This window comes from Artemia sp. Qi Xiang Cuo, chromosome 2 (genome assembly GCF_049724085.1).
Source record: "Artemia sp. Qi Xiang Cuo chromosome 2, ASM4972408v1, whole genome shotgun sequence".
NCBI lineage: Eukaryota > Metazoa > Arthropoda > Branchiopoda > Anostraca > Artemiidae > Artemia > Artemia sp. Qi Xiang Cuo.
This window is the reverse complement of record NC_142795.1, coordinates 4,637,216-4,657,609: the sequence shown is the minus strand read 5'-3', so window position 1 is coordinate 4,657,609 and position 20,394 is coordinate 4,637,216.

Below are 20,394 nucleotides of genomic sequence, written 5' to 3'. Positions count from 1 at the left end.
TAAGAAATTATCTATGAAAATCATGACCATTTCAAGCAGTGTATTTTTTATTTTACCTATAGTTTTGAACCTTGTGTTTTTATATCAAACCAAAGCCAATTAGGAGGTTTAACAGGAGTTTCTCCAAAGTTTGAACGGTTAGAAATTTCAAGTTTTGCCTAATATTGTTTCGAGAAATTCTTGCTCTGGAACCCTATTTTGCAAGTTTCAACTTGAATATTCCCTCGTCTGTGTTTAATCTTGTTTCAAAGGGGGTCCAAACGCCATTTATGTCTTCCTAATCTAAAGTCAATGGAAGTTTCTGTCTTATAACGGAGTAATTAAGAAACTTCCTAGAGTTCCGGAAAATATTTTTTAATAAAAACAACATATTTCTGTTAGTATTGAAGAAAGAAAAGAAAAATTTCTTCCTTTAGTTATGATTAATTATTATTTCCGAGTCTATTTCTAACTCTAGATGGTCAATGAGAATGTTATATACACGGATATATGAACAGGTTTATTCCTCTTTGCAACATTAAACTGTACGAATTGTAAGACCAGGTTTTATCCATGAAAAAAAAACGATTTGCAATAAAAGAAAAACCAAAACAAAATAAGGAAATCTCCAGCAAAATGAATGTTGCACAGGTTCCCTTTTTTTTGAACCGTCCATGGTAATGAGAGTTCATAGCCGTTCATGGTGTGTGTTTCATCATCTACTAAAGAGCAAACCACGGCCCTTAGTAACCAAAAATTTTAAACGCATTTTGAAAAAAAAACTGCCTAGTGAGAAAAAATTGCCATCTGACACTGATTCAGGAATATTAAGTATTATTTTCATCTTAAAAGTAAAAGTCTATTGCGAAAAGAAATTTACGGTAATTTCAAAAAAAGCCTGAAGCCCCTACAACATGGTGTCAGATTGAAATTAAAATTAACCATTAGAATCAGAGTGGTTGAAAACCTTGAATTAGAGAACTACAGTCCCCCACCTTGAACAGCAAGGAAAATTACTTTTTTGCTTCGGTAGCACTGATGGGTCTCCTTTTTTTTCTTTCATGGCTAGTGGGTTACCAGAACATCATAAAGATATGTTTAATCAGAGGCAACGCTGTAGCGTTGCCTATAGTAAAGGCCACAGCATATAGTACGGCTCCAATGTTTTATTATTATTTTTTTCCCAGAGGCACTTCATACGGAAGGGGTCGTCGTAGAAACTTCAAAGGGGCTCATTCGATTGAAAATCGAGAGTTCTAATGTCTTTTCAATAGTCATAATTGATTGGAGGGCAACTAGCCCCCCCCCCACGTCCATCATTCCCCCAGACACATCCAATCAAAATTTTGAGATAGCCATTTTGTTCAGCATTGTTGATTTCCATATAGAAAATATATTTGTAAGGAGGCCACTCCCCCACAACCCTCAGGGCAAGGGTTTTAAATTATGCCCTGGGGCATATAAGATTTTTATAGAAGGCATTGTCGTAGTAACTTCAAAAAAGGTTCATTCGATTGGAAATCCAAAGGGCTAGTGCCTTTTTTAATAGTCGAAAGTGATTGGAGGGCAACTAGCCCCCCCCCCATGCCCATCATCCCCAAACACATCCCATCAAAATTTTGAGATAGCCATTTTGTGCAACATAGTTGATTTCCAGACAGAAAATATGTTTTTGAGGAGGACTTTCCCCCACAACCCTCAGCGCAAGGGTTTTAAGTTATGCCCTGGGGGCATATAGGGTTTTTATAGAAGGCGTTGTCGTAGAAACTTCAAAAAAGGCTCATTCGATCAGAAATTCAAAGGGCTAGTGCCCTTTTCAATAGTCGAAAGTGATTGGAGGGCAACTAGCCCCCCTCCCCAAACGCCCATCATCCCCAAACACATCCAATCAAAATTTTGGGATTGCCATTTTGTGCAGTGTAGTTGATTTCCAGATAGAAAATATGTTTTTGAGGAGGACACTCCCCCACAACCATCAGCGCAAGGGTTTTAAGTTATGCCCTGGGAGTATATAAGGTTTTTATAGAAGGCGTTTTCGCAGAAACTTCAAAAAAGGCTCATTTGATTGGAAACTCAAAGACCTAGAGCCCTTTTTAATAGTCAAAAGTGATTGGAGGGCAACTATCCCCCCCCCCATGCCCATCATTCCCCCAAACGCATCCAATCAAAATTTTGAGATAGTCATTTTGTTCAGCGTAGTTTATTTTCAAATAGAAAATATGTTTTTGGGAAGGACACTCCCCAACCACCCTCAAGGCAAGGATTTTAAGTTATACCCTGGGGGCATATAGAAGGCGATGTCGAAGAAACTTCAAAAAAGGCTCATTCGATTGGAAATTCAATGGGCTAGTCCCTTTTTAATAGTCGAAAGTGATTTAAGGGCAACAACCCCCCTCTCACGCCCACCTTTTCCCCAAACACATCCAATAAAAATTTGAGATAGTCGTTTCATGAAACTCAGTTTTCAGCCACGGAAATTAGGTCCTTGGTGATGGAAACTCCTCAACTATCCTAAGGGCAAATGTGGTAAGTTATGCCCAGGGGGAATGCTAAATTTTGTACGCACAACGGCGTTAAAGAGGCTTCATAGAGGGCTTAGGTGATTGGACATTGAATGTTCTAACTCACTTTTTAAGCGTCAAAAGATATTGGAGCGTAACGAGCTCCCCCCCCCAACGAAACCCTATTTTCCCAAATGTTCCAATAAAAATTTTAAGATAGCTATTTGTTAAAAATAGTTCAAAGATTATATAGCAAAAATTCCGGTGTTGACACAACCCACCAGGACCCGGGGGCAGGCGTTTTAAGTAATGCCCTGGGGGCATATATGGGTCTTATGGAAGGGAAGTAGAGAGGCCTCAGGAGGTCCCACGAGAACCACGTGGTTTATGGTTTTTGTCAGTGAGAATTTGAAAAACAGGAATTTTGTCACATTTATGGATGGTTTTATGGTTTTTGTCAGTGAGAATGAAAAAACAGGAACTTTGTCACATTTATGTCTGTTTTCATGGATGCTTATTTGTGTTGGACAATTTATTTGATGTTTTTATGGATTTTGTCAGTGAGAATGGAAAAACAGGAACGTTGTCACTTTCATGGACTATGGAGTCATTAGGGAGAACACGTGGTTAATGGGGTCAATGTTATTGTTGTTGTTTTGAGCATGCGATAGAGTCATTAGGGAGAACACGTGGTTAATGGGGTCAATGTTGTTGTTGTTGTTTTGGGCACGCTCACAGCGAATGCCGAGGTCAATGTTGTTGTTGTTGTTTTGGGCACGCGATAGAGTCATTAGGGAGAACACGTGGTTAATGGGGTCAATGTTGTTGTTTTGGGCACGCGATAGAGTCATTTGGGAGAACACGTGGTTTATGGGATCAATGTTGTTGTTGTTGTTTTGAACACGCGATAGAGTCATTAGGGAGAACACGTGGTTAATGGATTCAATGTTGTTGTTGTTGTTATGGGCACACTCTCAGCGAATGCCAAGGTCAATGTTGTTGTTGTTTTTGGGCAAAGTTAATGGCACTTCCTTCCAGTTGTTGTTCAAGGCAAATGATATGAGTTTCCGGGAAACAGTATTTGTTGTTGTCGCTCAAGGCAAATGTCTCTCTGGTCGTTATAATACACAAGTTCCATTTGAACAGTGTTGTGAGGTCCTCTACCCCAACCCCAAAGGGTTCCAATCCCCCTACCCCTACCCCAACCCCGAAGGAAGCCCCAGGTCCTCAAAGGTCCATCAGGCTCCCAAAGGGCCACCCGGCCCTCAAGGGTCCCCAGACCCCCCCCCGGGCCCCAAAGGGCCCCTCCCCCCTTTGGTCCCCAAAGGGCCTCTTTCCCTCCATCCCCCCTCCCCACCTTCCCCTCCCCCTCCCCTCCTCCCCCTCCCTTACTCCCCTTCCCTCCCCCATTTTTTAATATTTTTTTTGTGCGTTGAGACACAGAATGACCCCCTCCCCTCCCCCGGCCCCTTCCCCGCCTCCCAAAGGGCCCATGGCACCCCAAAGGCCTGATTTTTCAAAGTTCATTTTGAATTTCTTTCGTTGAAATGCAAGAGTTGGAATATTTCACTAGTGTTTTGTTGTGGTTTACCTTGTCACAGTTACATTTTCTTGATTTTTAAAAGTTCATTTAGGTTTTGTTTCATTGAAATGCAAGAGTTGGAATATTTCAGTAGTGTTTTGTCGTGCTTTACCTTGTCACACTTACATTCTCTTGATTTTTCAAAGTTCATTTTGAATTTCTTTTATTGAAATGCAAGAGTTGGAATATTTCAGTAGTGTTTTGTTGTGGTTTACCTTATCACAGTTACATTCTCTTGATTTTTCAAAGTACATTTTGAATTTCTTTAATTTAAATGCAAGAGTTGAATTATTTCAGTAGTGTTTGGTCATGATTTAACTTGTCACAGTTACATTTTCTTGATTTATCAAAGTTCATTTTGAATTTCTTTTATTGAAATGCAAGAGTTGGAATATTTCAGTAGCGTTTTGTCGTGGTTTACCTTGTCACAGTTACATTCTCTTGATTTTTCAAAGTTCATTTTGAAGTTCTTTTATTGAAATGCAAGAGTTGGAATATTTCAGTAGTGTGTTGTCGTGGTTTACCTTGTTAGAGTTACATTTTCATGATTTTTCAAAGTTCATTTTGAATTTCTTTCATTGAAATGCAAGAGTGGGATTATTTCACTAGTGTTTTGTAGTGGTTTACCATGTCACAGTTACATTCCCTTGATTTTTCAAAGTTCATTTTGAGTTTCTTTCATTGAAATGCAAGAGTTGGAATATTGCAGTAGTGTTTTGGTGGGGTTTACCTTATCACAGTTACATTCTCTTGATTTTCATAGTTCATTTTGAATTTCTATCGTTGAAATGCAAGAGCTTGGAAAATTTCAGTAGTCTTTTGTTGTTGGTTTACCTTGTCACAGTTACATTCTCTTGATTTTTCAAAGCTCATTTGAATTTCTTTCGTTGAAATGCAAGAGTTGGAATATGTCAGTAGTGTTTTGTCGTGGTTTACCTTGTCACAGTTACATTTTCTTGATTTTTCAAAGTTCATTTTGGATTTATTTCATTGAAATGCAAGAGATAGAATATTTCAGTAGTGTGTGTAGTGGTTTACCATGTCACAGTTACATTTTCTTGATTTTTCAAAGTTCATTTTGGATTTCTCACCTTGAAATGCAAGAGATAGAATATTTCAGTAGTGTTTTGTCATGGTTTACCTTGTCACAGTTACATTCCCTTTATTTTTCAAAATTTATTTTGAATTTCTTATGTTGAATATCAGGAGTTGGAATATTTCAGTAGTGTTTTGTTTTGGTTTACCTTATCACTCTTACATTTTCTTGATTTATCAAAGTTCATTTTGTATTTCTTTTGTTGAAATGAAAGAGTTGGAATATTTCAGTAGTGTTTTGTCGTGGTTTACCTTATTAGAGTTACATTTTCACGATTTTTCAAAGTTCATTTTGAATTTCTTTCGTTGAAATGCAAGAGTTGGAATATTTCACTAGTGTTTTGTTGTGGTTTACCTTGTCACAGTTACATTCTCTTGATTTTTCAAAGTTCATTTTGGATTTCTTTCATTGAAATGCAAGAGTTGGAATATTTCAGTAGTGTTTTATCGTGGTTTACCATGTCACAGTTACATTCCCTTGATTTTCCAAAGTTCATTTTGAGTTTCTTTCATTGAAATGCAAGAGTTGGAATATTGCAGTTGTGTTTTGGTAGGGTTTACCTTATCACAGTTACATTCTCTTGATTTTAATAGTTCATTTTGAATTTCTATCGTTGAAATGCAAGAGTTGGAATATTTCAGTAGTGTTTTGTTGTTGGTTTACCTTGTCACAGTTACATTCTCTTGATTTTTCAAAACTCATTTTGGAATTTCTTTCATTGAAATACAAGAGTTGGAATATTTCAGTAGTGCTTTGTTGTGGTTTACCTTGTCACACTTACATTTTCATGATTTTTCAAAGTTCATTTTGGATTTCTTTCATTGAAATGCAAGAATTGGAATATTTCAGTAGTGTTTTGTCGTAGTTTACCATGTCACAGTTACATTCTCTTGATTTTTCAAAGTTCATTTTGGATTTATCACGTTGAAATGCAAGAGTTTGAATATTTCAGTAGTGTTATGTCATGGTTTACCTTGTCAAAGTTACATTCTCTTGATTTTTCAAATCTTCAGTTTGAATTTCTATCGCTGAAATGCAAGAGTGGGAATATTTCAGTAGTGTTTTGTTGTGGTTTACCATATCAGTTCATTTTTAATTTCTATCGTTGAAATGCAAGAGTTGGAATATTTCAGTAGTGTTTTGTTGTTGGTTTACCTTGTCACAGTTACATTCTCTTGATTTTTCAAAACTCATTTGAATTTCTTTCATTGAAATGCAAGAGTTGGAATATTCCAGTAGTGTTTTGTCGTGGTTTACCTTGTCACACTTACATTTTCTTGATTTTTCAAAGTTCATTTTGGATTTCTTTCATTGAAATGTAAGAGTTGGAATATTTTAGTAGTGTTTTTTTGTGGTTTATCTTATCACAGTTACATTTTCTTGATTTATCAAAGTTCATTTTGAATTTCCTTTATTGAAATGCAAGAGTTGGAATACTTCAGTAGTGTTTTGTCGTGGTTTACCTTGTTAGAGTTACATTTTCATGATTTTTCAAAGTTCATTTTGAATTTCTTTCATTGAAATGCAAGAGTTGGAATATTTCACTAATGTTTTTTTGTGGTTTACCTTGTCACAGTTACATTTTCTTGGTTTTTAAAAGATCATTTCGGTTTTCTTTCGTTGAAATGCAAGAGTTGGAATATTTCAGTGGTGTTTTGTCATGGTTGACCTTGTCATAGTTACATTCTCTTGATTTTTCAAAGTTCATTTTGGATTTCATTCCTTAAAATGCAACAGTTGGAATATTTCAGTAGCGTTTTGCCATGGTTTACCATGTCACAGTTACATTCTCTTGATTTTTCAAAGTTCATTTTGGATTTCTTTCGTTGAAATGCAAGAGTGGGATTATTTCAGTAGTGTTTTGCCATGGTTTACCATGTCACAGTTACATTCTCATGATTTTTCAAAGTTAATTTTGGATAACTTTCATTGAAATGCAAGAGTTGGGATATTTTAGTAGTGTTTTGTCGTGGTTTACCTTGTCACACTTACATTCTATAGATTTTTCAAAGTTGATTTTGGATTTCTTTGATTGAAATGCAAGAGTTGGAATATTTCAGTAGTGTTTTGTCGTGGTTTACCTTGTTAGAGTTACATTGTCATGATTTTTCAAAGTTAATTTTGAATTTCTTTCATTGAAATGCTAGAGGTTGAAAATTTCAGTAGAGTTTTGTCTTAGTTTACCTTTTCACACTTACATTCTATAGATTTTTCAAAGGTAATTTTTGATTTATTTCATTGAAGTGCAAGAGTTCGAGTATTTAATTAGTGTTTTGATATGGTTTACCTTGTCACACTTACATTTTCTTGATTTTTCAAAGTTCATTTTGGATTTCTTTCATTGAAATGCAAGAGTTGGAATATTTCAGTAGTGTTTTGTTATGGTTTAACTTGTTAGAGTTACATTTTCATGATTTTTCAAAGTTCATTTTGAATATCTTTCTTTGAAATGCAAGAGTTGAAATATTTCACTAGTGTTCTGTTGTGGTTTACCTTGTCACAGTTACATTTTCTTGATTTTTAAAAGTTCACTTCGGCTTTCTTTCATTGAAGTGCAAGAGTTGGAATATTTCAGTAGTGTTTTGTCATGGTTTGCCTTGTCACAGTTACATTCTCTTGATTTTTCAAAGTTCATTTTGGATTTCTTTCATTGAAATGAAACAGTTGGAATATTTTAGTAGTGTTTTGTTGTGGTTTACCTTATCACAGTTACATTTTCTTGATTTATCAAAGTTCATTTTAAATTTCTTTTATTGAAATGCAAGAGTTGGAATATTTCAGTAGTGTATTGTCGTGGTTTACCTTGTTAGAGTTACATTTTCATGATTTTTCAAAGTTCATTTTGAATTTCTTTCGTTGAAATGCAAGAGTTGGAATATTTCACTAGTGTTTTGTTGTGGTTTACCTTGTCACAGTTACATTTTCTTGATTTCTAAGAGTTCATTTCGGTTTTCTTTCGTTGAAATGCAAGAGTTGGAATATTTCAGTAGTGTTTTGTCATGGTTTTCCTTGTCACAGTTACATTCTCTTGATTTTTCAAAGTTCATTTTGGATTTCATTCCTTGAAATGCAATAGTTGGAATATTTCAGCAGCGTTTTGCCATGGTTTACCATGTCACAGTCACATTCTCTTGATTTTTCAAAGTTCATTTTGGATTTCTTTCGTTGAAATGCAAGAGTGGGATTATTTCAGTAGTGCTTTGCCATGGTTTACCATGTCACAGTTACATTCTCATGATTTTCCAAAGTTCATTTTGGATTTCTTTCATTGAAATGCAAGAGTTGGGATATTTTAGTAGTGTTTTGTAGTGGTTTACCTTGTCACACTTACATTCTATAGATTTTTCACAGTTCGTTTTAGATTTCTTTTATTGAAATGCAAGAGTTGGAATATTTCAGTAGTGTTTTGTTATGGTTTACCTTATCACACTTACATTTTCTTGATTTTTCAAAGTTCATTTTTGATTTCTTTCATTGAAATGCAAGAGTTGGAATATTTCAGTAGTGTTTTGTTATGGTTTACCTTGTCACACTTACATTCTCTTGATTTTTCAAAGTTCATTTTGGATTTCTTTCATTGAAATGCAAGAGTTGGAATATTTCAGTAGTGTTTTATCGTGGTTTACCTTGTCAAAGATACATTCTCTTGATTTTTCAAAGTTCATTTTGGATTTATCTCGTTGAAATGCAAGAATTGAATTATTTCAGTAGTATTTTGTCGTGCTTTACCTTGTCACAGTTACATTCTCTTGATTTTTCAAAGTTCATTTTGGATTTTTTTCGTTGAAATGCAAGAGTTGGAATATTTCAGTAGTGTTTTGCCATGGTTTACCTTGTCACAGTTACTTTCTATTGATTTTTCAAAGTTCATTTTGAATTTCTTTCATTGAAATGCAAAAGTTGGATTATTTCAGTAGTGTTTTTTCGTGGTTTAACTTGTCAAAGTTACATTATCTTGATTTTTCAAAGTTTATTTTGAGTTTCTTTCGTTGAAATGCAAGAGTTGGAATATTTCAGTAGTGTTTTGTCGTGGTTTACCTTGTCGCAGTTACATTTTCTTGATTTTTCAAAGTTCATTTTCAATTTCTTTCATTGAAATGCAAGAGTTGGAATATTTCAGTAGTGTTTTGTAGTGGTTTACCTTGTCGAAGTTACATTTTCTTGATTTTTCAAAGTTCATTTTGGTTTTCTTTCATTGAAATGCAAGAGTTGGAATATTTCAGTTGTGTTTTGTCATGGTTTACCTTGTCACAGTTACATTCCCTTGATTTTTCAAAGTTCATTTTGGATTTCTTTCATTGAAATGAAAGAGTTGGAATATTTTAGTAGTGTTTTGTTGTGGTTTAGCTTATCACAGTTACATTTTCTTGATTTATCAAAGTTCATTTTGAATTTCTTTTATTGAAATGCAAGAGTTGGAATATTTCAGTAGTGTTTTGTCGTGGTTTACCTTGTTAGAGTTACATTTTCATGATTTTTCAAAGTTCATTTTGGATTTCTTTCGTTGAAATGCAAGAGTGGGATTATTTCAGTAGTGCTTTGCCATGGTTTACCATGTCACAGTTACATTCTCTATGATTTTCCAAAGTTCATTTTGGATTTCTTTCATTGAAATGCAAGAGTTGGGATATTTTAGTAGTGTTTTGTCGTGGTTTACCTTGTCACACTTACATTCTGTAGATTTTTCAAAGTTCGTTTTAGATTTCTTTCATTGAAATACAAGAGTTGGAATATTTCAGTAGTGTTTTCTTATGGTTTACCTTGTCACAGTTACATTCTCTTGATTTTTCAAAGTTACTTTTAGATTTCTTTCATTGAAATATAAGAGTTGGAATATTTCAGTTGTGTTTTGTAACGGTTTACCTTGTCACAGTTACATTCTCTTGATTTTTCAAAGTTAATTTTGGAATTTCTTTCGTTGAAATGCAAGAGTTGGACTATTTCAGTAGTGTTTTATCGTGGTTTACATTGTCACAGTTACAATCTCTTGATTTTTCAAAGTTCATTTTGGATTTATCTCGTTGAAATGCAAGAGTTGAATTATTTCAGTAGTATTTTGTCGTGCTTTACCTTGTCACAGTTACATTCTCTTGATTTTTCAAAGTTCATTTTGGATTTTTTTCGTTGACATGCAAGAGTTGGAATATTTCAGTAGTGTTTTGCCATGGTTTACCTTGTCACAGTTACATTCTATTGATGTATGTTGAAAGACCCATCAATTCAAGAATTTATTTCGCTGTAATTGTATTTTTTTTCAATGCTGTAAGAACTGGAAAAGAAAGTGTTTGTAACATAATCCGTTTTCAGTTAAGCGTCAATGACGCACTAGGCTTTTGGTTTTTATTTACACTTAGGAAAGGAGGCAGTATCCAATCACTTGTTTGTAGGGAAAGTATATTCGTCTTTAACAACTTTAAAAAGAGCTAATAAATTAAACTGAATATTTGATGAATAAGGATATTAATTGCTGAAAGCTCATCACTTCAAAATGCTACTATAATTTTTTATTTTTATTTTTTAAGAGATAAGTACAAAAGAAAATATTTGTCACAAAATTGATTTTCAGTAAAGCGCCAATCACGCAGTAGGTTTGAGACTTTTACAGTGAGAGAAGGAGGTCATATCCAAACTCTTGTTTGTGGTGATTTTTGTTCGTTTCAAGCTTGATTTGCATATTCAATTTAAGTTTCACTCGTTTTAAGATTTATTTATTAATTTACATTAATATCTGTTGTATGTTTGTTTGCATTGATTGTTTATTTAATTTCTGTTCGTTTTAAGTTTCATTTGTACTTCAATAGGAAAATATTTTTTTCGTCTTAAGCTTGATTTTCATTTTCAATCTAAGCCTTACTCGCTTTAGGATCTATTTATTCATTTATATCATTGCTTGTTGTTTGTTTGTTTGCAATGATTGCTCATTTAATTTCTGTTTGTTTTGGGTTTCGTTCGTCATCCGATCGTGATGTCTGGCCGTTCTGAGTTTAAATTTCGAAAGGTATTTGTATCTGATTATAGAAATTTTAATATTGGCTTTAAAACTAAATTAAGAACTTATTTTTCGGGATTTTTTTTTTAAATTAATAGCTCATTCAGAAGCTATTTCTCATATCTACGTGATTGTTATAAATTTCACCATACGCAAGTAACATATGGAACTAAAAGTGACACTTTTATGCCATTTCTTAAGGGGTAGGGCTAGCGGGCTACCAGAACATCGTAGGCCATCTTGATAGTATTAGGACTATAGATTAGTTTTATATTATCATAACTTGAAATCCTCTGTTGTATAGAGAAAAATAACCGGATTTGCATAGTTCATAATATGGCTTGTTTGATCTTCATTTCGAGCAATACTAAAGCGAATATCGTACAATTTAAAATTGTATATATCCTTCTATCGGTATTAAAGCCGGCGAGGCCAAAAACACTTGAGGAGTGGCGCCCCTCAAGGAAATTATAGCCTAGTAAACGACACAACATTTACACGGGCTTCTGACTAATGGACAATTCATCTGGGCTTGGTATGTTTTGATGGGCGTCTTCGGGCTGAAAAACTTCTTCCTAGCTAATTTATCTATTATGGGCTGCCTCCCTGTAGTAGCATTATATTTGTAGGCATGAATACATAATGAGCCGGAGGTAATAGGCTTGAGATAGTCTGTTTAGGATTTCGACTCTTGTTGATAGAAGAGCATCGCCAAGTGCTGAAAACCATGTTGTGACCAAGATGGGCCCAGGATTACACAAAGCTTGCATTCATGAAGGTCCCAGGGACTTCTTGCTATCCGGTTCTAAGCCGGCTTAAGCACTTCGGCAGTAGACTAGAACCTTATACTTTTCCGGGACATATAGCAAACAGGTTTTTCTGGTAGGTATTCTATTCTACAGGGGCATTACACCTTTCAAAGAGATTTACGCAATACCGGTCCTATGGGTAATCCTTCTATGACGTTGATTAAGTACAAGTTTTTCTGACGAAATCAGTATTGTCTATAACTTAATTTACGTAGGTTAAACTTCCGATGGTTAAGAAAGCGTAACGAGTAATTAAAGCATGAGGAATGGGATGATATAATTAGAATGGTTTTAAGTTGAAAATTGTGACGTAAAAATAACTAAGTTATTTGCTTGCGTGTATAGGAATTCCCATGTTATTTGCTCGCCTGTATTTTGTGTTAAATAATTAGTTTTTGTATCTTTTAAAAGAGCTTTAGGGGGATTGAGAGACTCAGTTGCCTGATTCCGTGTGGTTTTTCAAAAAGGGGTAATTAGTACTTGGAAAATTTCTTAATGCTTTTACAATCGGAAATGTTTGATTAACCTTTGCAAAAAAAGGGGCAATGGGATTTTGCGAATTGGAGGAGATGCTATGATTATGTATTGTATAATACACAAGTGATGTTTTGGAGAGCATTGTCAATTTAACGAGATATGACTGAATGCAAAAAGGGGTAATTAGTAATTGGAAAATTTTTTAATGCTTTTACAATCGGAGATGTTTGATTATCCTTTGCAAAAAAAAGGGGTAATGGGATTTTGCGAATTGGAGGAGACGCCGTGATTATGTACTGTATAATACACAAGTGATGTTTTGGAGAGTATTGTCAATTTAACGAGAAAAAACTGAATGCAAAAAAGGGGTAATTAGTAATTGAAAATTATTTTAATGCTTTTACAATAGGAGGTGTTTGATTAACCTTTGCAAAAAAAAAGGGGTAATGGGATTTTGCGAATTGGAGGAGATGCCGTGATTATGTACCATATAATACACAAGTGATGTTTTGGAGAGCATTGTCAATTTAACGAGAAATGACTGAAAAGTGTTTTGAGGGAGATGGGTTGCATGGAGGGTTGAGTTGCATGAGAGTTCAGTTAAAGAAAGGTTCTCCGGGCTCCCAAAGGGCCCCCCGGAGCCCCAAAGGCTCCTGAGCCCCCATTATAATACTTTTTAAGGCATTATCATATCTTTTCAGAACAAATTATTATTTTAGGGAATTATTTGGGTGAAACAGTTAGAGACAATTTAAAAGATGATTTAAAAGATGATTTTAGAAGAGGATTTGAGGGTGAAACAGGGAAGGGGGGGTAATGGATGGATGGATGGATGGATGGATGGATGTATGAATGGATGGATGGATGGAAGGATGTATGAATGGATGTTTGGATGGGTGGATGAAAGGATGGATGGATGGATGGATGGATGGATGGATGGATGGATGGATGGATGGATGGATGGATGGATGGATGGATGGATGGATGGATGGATGGTTGGATGGATGGATGGATGGATGGATGGATAGATGGATGGATGGATGGATGAATGGATGGATCGATGGTTCTTTCAATTATTTCGGCGAGAACAGTTAAAGACAATTTAAAAGATGATTTTAGAAGAGGATTTGAGGGTGAAACTCTGCGGTCGTTATAATACACAAGTTCCATTTGAACAGTGTTGTGAGGTCCCCTACCACAACCCAAAAGGTTTCCGATCCCCCCACCCCTATCCCGAAGGAAGACCGCGGTCCTCAAAGGTTCTCCGGGCTCCCAAAGGACCCCCGGCGCCCCTAAAGCTCCTGAGCCAACATTATAATACTTTTTAAGGCATTATCATATCTTTTCAGAATAAATTATTATTTTAGGGAATTATTTCGGTGAAACAGTTAGAGACACTTTAAAAGATAATTTAAAAGATGATTTTAGAAGAGGATTTGAGGGTGAAACTCTGTGGTCGTTATAATACACAAGTTCCATTTGAACAGTGTTGTGAGGTCCCCTACCACAACCCCAAAGGGCTCCGATCCCCCCTACCCCAACCCTGAAGGAAGCCACAGGTCCTCAAAGGTCCCCCAAGCTCCCAAAGGACCACCCAGCCCTCAAGGACCCCCTCAGACCCTCAAAGGCCCTCCCCGGGCTCCCGTCTTTCGTAGGTGAATGTTGTCTGAAACTTATGTTTTAGGGTGTATGGGTTGCTATTTTTGACTTTTCGGAGTTGGATTTCTAGTCTTTCATAGGTATGTGTTGTCTGAAATCTATGATTTGGGATGGGTGGTTTGCTATTTTTGACTTTCCTGAGCTGGATTTCTTACCCTTTCATAGGTGTGTGTTGTCAGAAAATTATGATTTGGGATATGTAGTTTGCTAGTTTGACTTTTGAGAGCTAGATTTCTTAGTCTTTCGTTGGTGTGTGTTGTCTGAAATCTATGACTTGGGGTGTGTGGGTTGCTATTTTTTTTACTTTTCTGAGCTGGATTTCTTAGCCTTTCATAGGTGTGTATGATATTTTCTTGATCAAACATAGCCGTGACTACATCAGATGGTTTTGTGATGCTACTTGAGTGAGTTGTTACTAGTAGTAGCACTTTCGTGTTTCTTGCAAGTCATTCATACTATACCTTAAATGCATTCAGATATTACATCAGGTTAAGTGGCGCGCCACTTAACACCTATGAAAGGGTAAGAAATCCAGCTCAGAAAAGTCAAAAATAGCAAACCACCCATCCCAAATCATAGGTTTCAGACAACACATACCTATGAAAGACTAAGAAATCCAACTCCGAAAAGTCAAAAATAGTAACCCTTACACCCCAAAACATAGGTTTCATACAACATTCACCTACGACAGACAGGAGCCAGGCGAGGGTTTTTGAGGGTCTAAGGGGGCCCTCGACGACAAGATGGTCCTTTGGCGACTTGGGTGACCATTGAGGACCTGTGGCTTCCTTCAGGGTTGGGGTAGGGGGATCGGAACTCTTTGGGGTTGTGGTAGGGGACCTCACAACACTGTTCAAATGGAACTTGTGTATTATAACCACCACAGAGTTTCACCCTCAAATCCTCTTCTAAAATCATCTTTTAAATTATCTTTTAAAGTGTCTCTAACTGTTTCACCGAAATAATTCCCTAAAATAATAATTTATTCTGAAAAGGTATGATAATGCCTTAAAAAGTATTATAATGGGGGCTCAGGAGCCTTTGGGGCGCCGGAGGGGGGCCCTTTGGGATCCCGGAGAACCTTTGTGGACCGGGGGCTTCCTTCGGGATTGGGGTGGAGGGGATCGGAAACCTTTTGGGTTGTGGTAGGGGACCTCACAACACTGTTCAAATGGAACTTGTGTATTATAACGACCGCAGAGTTTCACCCTCAAATCCTTTTCTAAAATCATCTTTTAAATCATCTTTTAAATTGTCTTTAACTGTTCTCACAGAAATAATTGAAAGAACCATCCATCCATCCATTCATCCATCCATCCATCCATCCATCCATCCATCCATCCATCCATCCATCCATCCATCCATCCATCCATCCATCCATCCATCCATCCATCCATCAATCCATCCATCCATCCATCCATCCATCCATCCAACCATCCAACCATCGAACCATCCATTCATCCATTCATCCATTCATCCATCCACTCATCAATCCATCCATTCATCCATCCATCCATCCATCCATCCATCCATCCATCCATCCCTCCATCCATCCATCCATCCATCCTTCCATCCATCCATCAATCCATCCAATCATACATCCTTCCATCCATCCATCCATCCATTCATCCATCAATCCATCCATCCATCCATTACCCCCCCCCCTGTTTCACCCTCAAATACTCTTCTAAAATCATCTTTTACATCATCTTTTAAATTGTCTCTAACTGTTTCACCGCAATAATTCCCTAAAAAAATAATTTGTTCTGAAAAGATATAATAATGTCTTAAAAGTATTATAATGGGGGCTCAGGAGCCTTTGGGGCGCCGGGGGGCCCTTTGGGAGCCCGGAGAGCCTTTCTTTAACTGAACTCTCATGCAACTCAACCCTCCATGCAACCCATCTCCCTAAAAACACTTTTCAGTCATTTCTCGTTAAATTGACAATGCTCTCCAAAACATCACTTGTGTATTATATGGTACATAATCACGGCATCTCCTCCAATTCGCAAAATCCCGTTACCCCTTTTTTTGCAAAGGTTAATCAAACATCTCCGATTGTAAAAGAATTAAAAAATTTTCCAATCACTAATTACCCCTTTTTTCTGCATTCAGTCATTTCTCGTTAAATTGACAATACTCCCCAAAACATCACTTGTGTATTATACAGTATCATGGTATCTCCTCCAATTCGCAAAATCCCATTACCCCTTTTTTTTGCAAAGGTTAATCAAACATCTCCGATTATAAAAGCATTAAAAAATTTTCCAATTACTAATTACCCCTTTTTGAAAAACCACACGGAATCAGGCAACTGAGTCTCTCAAACCCCCTAAAGCTCTTTTAAAAGATACAAAAACTACTTATTTAACACAAAATACAGGCGAGCAAATAACATGGGAATTCCTATACACGCAAGCAAACAACTGAGTTATTTTTACGTCACAATTTCCAACTTAAAACCATTCTAAGTATAGCATCCCATTCCTCATGCTTTAATTACTCGTTACGCTTTCTTAACCATCGGAAGTTTAACCTACGTAAATTAAGTTATAGACAATACTGATTTCGTCAGAAAAACTTGTCCTTAATCAACGTCATAGAAGGATTACCCATAGGACCGGTATTGCGTAAATCTCTTTGAAAGGTGTAATGCCCCTGTAGAAATGTTTACCGATATGACCGGTATTGCGTAAATCTCTTTGAAAGGTGTAATGACCTGTAGAATAGAATACCTACCAGAAAAACCAATTTGGTACAGGGGCCCCAGCAAATTCAATATAAGCATTCTACTGGTATTCACGTGATGGTAAGACAGCAAACCTTATTGATTATGTTGTACTAAACAGAATACTGGCAGGATCAATACAACATATTAGGGTATATAGGAGTGCCGTTAGTGATGTTAAAAGTAAAAATCACCATCTAGTAGTGTCAAGGATTAATATAAAGCTGAAATATCAGAAGGGTAAATTTTACCTCCCGGGGAGTTATGATGTTGGTAGACTCCAGGATGAGAATTTGAGAGAAACTTTCCAGGAACAGTTGAATACCAAAAATGAGAATTTAAAATTTGATAACGTTAAAGATGGTTGGAATATTTTTATAAAAAAAATTTGTGAACTTGCTGAAAGTGTCGAACGGATGAAAGCTAGGACTGCAGCTAAGAATATTATTGAAAAAGCTTTATGTTTAATAGAAAGGAGAAAGGACTTGTACAAGAGTTATCTGAGTGATAGATCATATGAAAACAAAAGTAATGTAAAGAAAGTGGAGAAAGCATTAAACAATGAACTAAGGAAGTGTGAAGTGGAGGCCAAGGATAAAATTACCAAGGATCTGGAAGATGCAGCTAGACGGCATAACAGTAAAATATTGCGCTAGCATGTTAAAAAATTGAGAGGGAGTAGTCATTCCGAACTTGGTCCAGTTAAAGATAGACATAGGGCCGCAATCAGCGATAAGGAAAAAACTAAAGATAGATGGGTCGAACATTTTGAGAATTTTCTTGCAGGAAAAGATACAGAGGAAAATAAAAAAGTTTGTGATACCTTGGATGTGAAGGAAGATTTGTTTTGTGAGGAGGAATTAGCGACAGTACTAAAAGGATTAAAAAATAATAAGGCTCCAGGTGCTGATAGTGTGGTAAATGAGTTTCTTAAATATGGTGGCTCTGATGTTAGAAATAATTTACTGAAGATTCTGAATATGATTTTTGAAAAAGGGGAAGTACCTAACGATTTTAGGAACACAGTAATTAAGCCACTTTATAAAATAAGTAATAAAAGTGAATGTGGTAACTATCGAGGCATTAGTCTGGTCTCTGTAGGTAGCAAATTACTTAGTAATACAATAGCTTTTAGACTGAGAGATGCCATATACAAAGGTTTAAGAGAAGAGTAATGCGGTTTTGGAAAAGGTAGAGGAGTTGTCGACCTAATTTTCACTCTTAGGGTAATAATTGAGAAGTGCCTGAGTTTTCAAACACCTTTTGGTCCTCAGTTTTATAGATTATGAGCAAGCGTTCGATTTTGTTGATAGAAGAGCTTTAGTAAAGGCTTTATCCTTGTATGGTATACCAGGCAAATAGATTAAAATGATTAGTACTATGTACGAGAATAACACTGCTGCGTTTAAGGTAGGATATGAGGTTAGCAGCTGGTTTTGTATTAAATCAGGAGTTAAGCAGGGTTGTGTTCTATACCCCTTAATACGGATTATTTTGACGGATTTTGTCGTAAGGAGCACATGAGAGGCAATGGGAGACCACGGAATCAAATGGGGAGGAAAACGTTCCCTGGACTTTGATAATGCTGATGATTTAAGCATCCTAGATGAAAGTGTGAGCAAAATGAATGAAGTTTTAGAAGTTTTGCGATTTCAGGGGGCTAGAATAGGTTTGAAAATTAATGTTAAGAAGACTAAGTCACTAAGGCTAGGAATAAGTGAAGATGAAAAGGTGACGTTGGGTAATGAAATGATTAATCAGGTGGGCAGCTTCACTTACCTTGGTAGTATTATTAGTAAAGATGGTGGGAGCATTGAAGATGTTAAAAGTAGAATAGCCAAGGCTTAGGGTGTTTTTTCACAGTTAAAAAATGTTTGGAAGAATATGAAGATAAGTCTGCAAATCAAGATTAGAATATTAGAAGCTACAGTGATGACAGTGGTCAAATATGGCTCTGAAGCATGGACGCTCCGAAAAGCGGATGAAGATTTGCTGGATGTTTTCCAGAGAAATTGCTTAAGGATTGTTCTGCGTACCCGGCTGACTGGCCGTATTTCAAACAATAGGCTTTACGAAAAATGTGGTTCAATACCGCTTTCAAGCGCTATAATGAAAGAAAGGTTGAGGTGGCTAGGGCACATTGTGCAAATGAAGGATGACAGATTGCCAAAGATTGTCCTTTTCGGCCAACCATCTAAGGCTAAATGGAAAGCAGGGCGTCCTCGTCTGGGGTGGAAGGAGGTCAAAAAGAAAGATTTAAAGGAAAGGGGAACTTTGTGGGCGGGTGTAAAAAGGGAGGCTTTGAATAGATTGGTGTGGAGGAGGAGCGTGCGTAGCTGTGTTGGCCTCAGCCGGCTTGGTTCTGCGGTGAATTGTTAGTAGTAGCAGTAGTAGTAGCCCAAAATGTTACCAGATAAATATATTTGTATGCTGTTCGATGACTTTGCGGTTATTAAAAAATATATTAATTTTTATGCTTATGTTTTTAAGATAATTTTAATTGTATTCTGAAAGCTACCGATATCATAGATGGTGTAAGACTATGAAAAGCTTTATGGATTAGTTTGTTTTTGGCAGGCTATGCACTCACTTTTGACTCCTAAATCAATATTTTTGCTTTTTATACTTGTTTATGTCTTTTCAGTAACGCGCTACTTTTCTATAGTCCTACAAACACAGGGAAATATAATTAGTTGGTTTATTTGTGCTAGTTTTATTAATATATGTTAGAAAGACTGTGAAGCAATAATCATTGTTAGTTTTAAGCTTCAACTTCGGTTTTTACTTCCCTCAGAGAATCTTTGTTTTTTAAAATATTTGATTTTAAAAAAACAAAGTTTTTCCGAGGGAAGTAAAGAGCGAAGTTGAAACTTAAAAAGGGACTATTACTTCACAGCCTATTTAATATATATTAATATAACTAGTACAAATAAACCAATTAATTATGTTTGTTTATGATTTTATGATTATAAAAAACTACCATTTTACTGAAAACATAAAATAATATAGGAGTTTGGGTACGGTAAAATTAAAGCAACTAAGGATTCTTTTTATAGAATCAAAATATTATCAATCCCTTTTAGGATCAATCTCTTTTAAAATACAGCAACAATTCATTTTAGGATTGCCTTTATTTTCTTATGTTTAATTTGGTATCACTTTTGCACAATGGCTCAGTTCAAATACTGGCTCTCGTTTTGGTTCTGAAAAGGACATGTCATGATCAGTTTGTAGAAAAGTTTAAATTAAAGCCATCTTGATTGTACTATGACTATAGAATAGCTTTAGAATTTGTATTATGGCTTGAAATTCACTGTTGTATAGAGAGGAATAATCGGATTTCCAAAGTTCATATTATGTCTTATTTGGTCTCCATTTCAAGTGATACGAAAGTATATTTCTCACAATTTAAGACTATATATTACCCACTATTGGTATTATAGCTGGGGAGAGCAAAATGCTGCTTAATAAATCAGTCCAATATTTCTGTATGATGTTTAATTACTTCGCGGTTGTTATATAATATTTAGTTTCACGCCTATGTTTTTAATATAATTTGAATTGTCTACTGGAT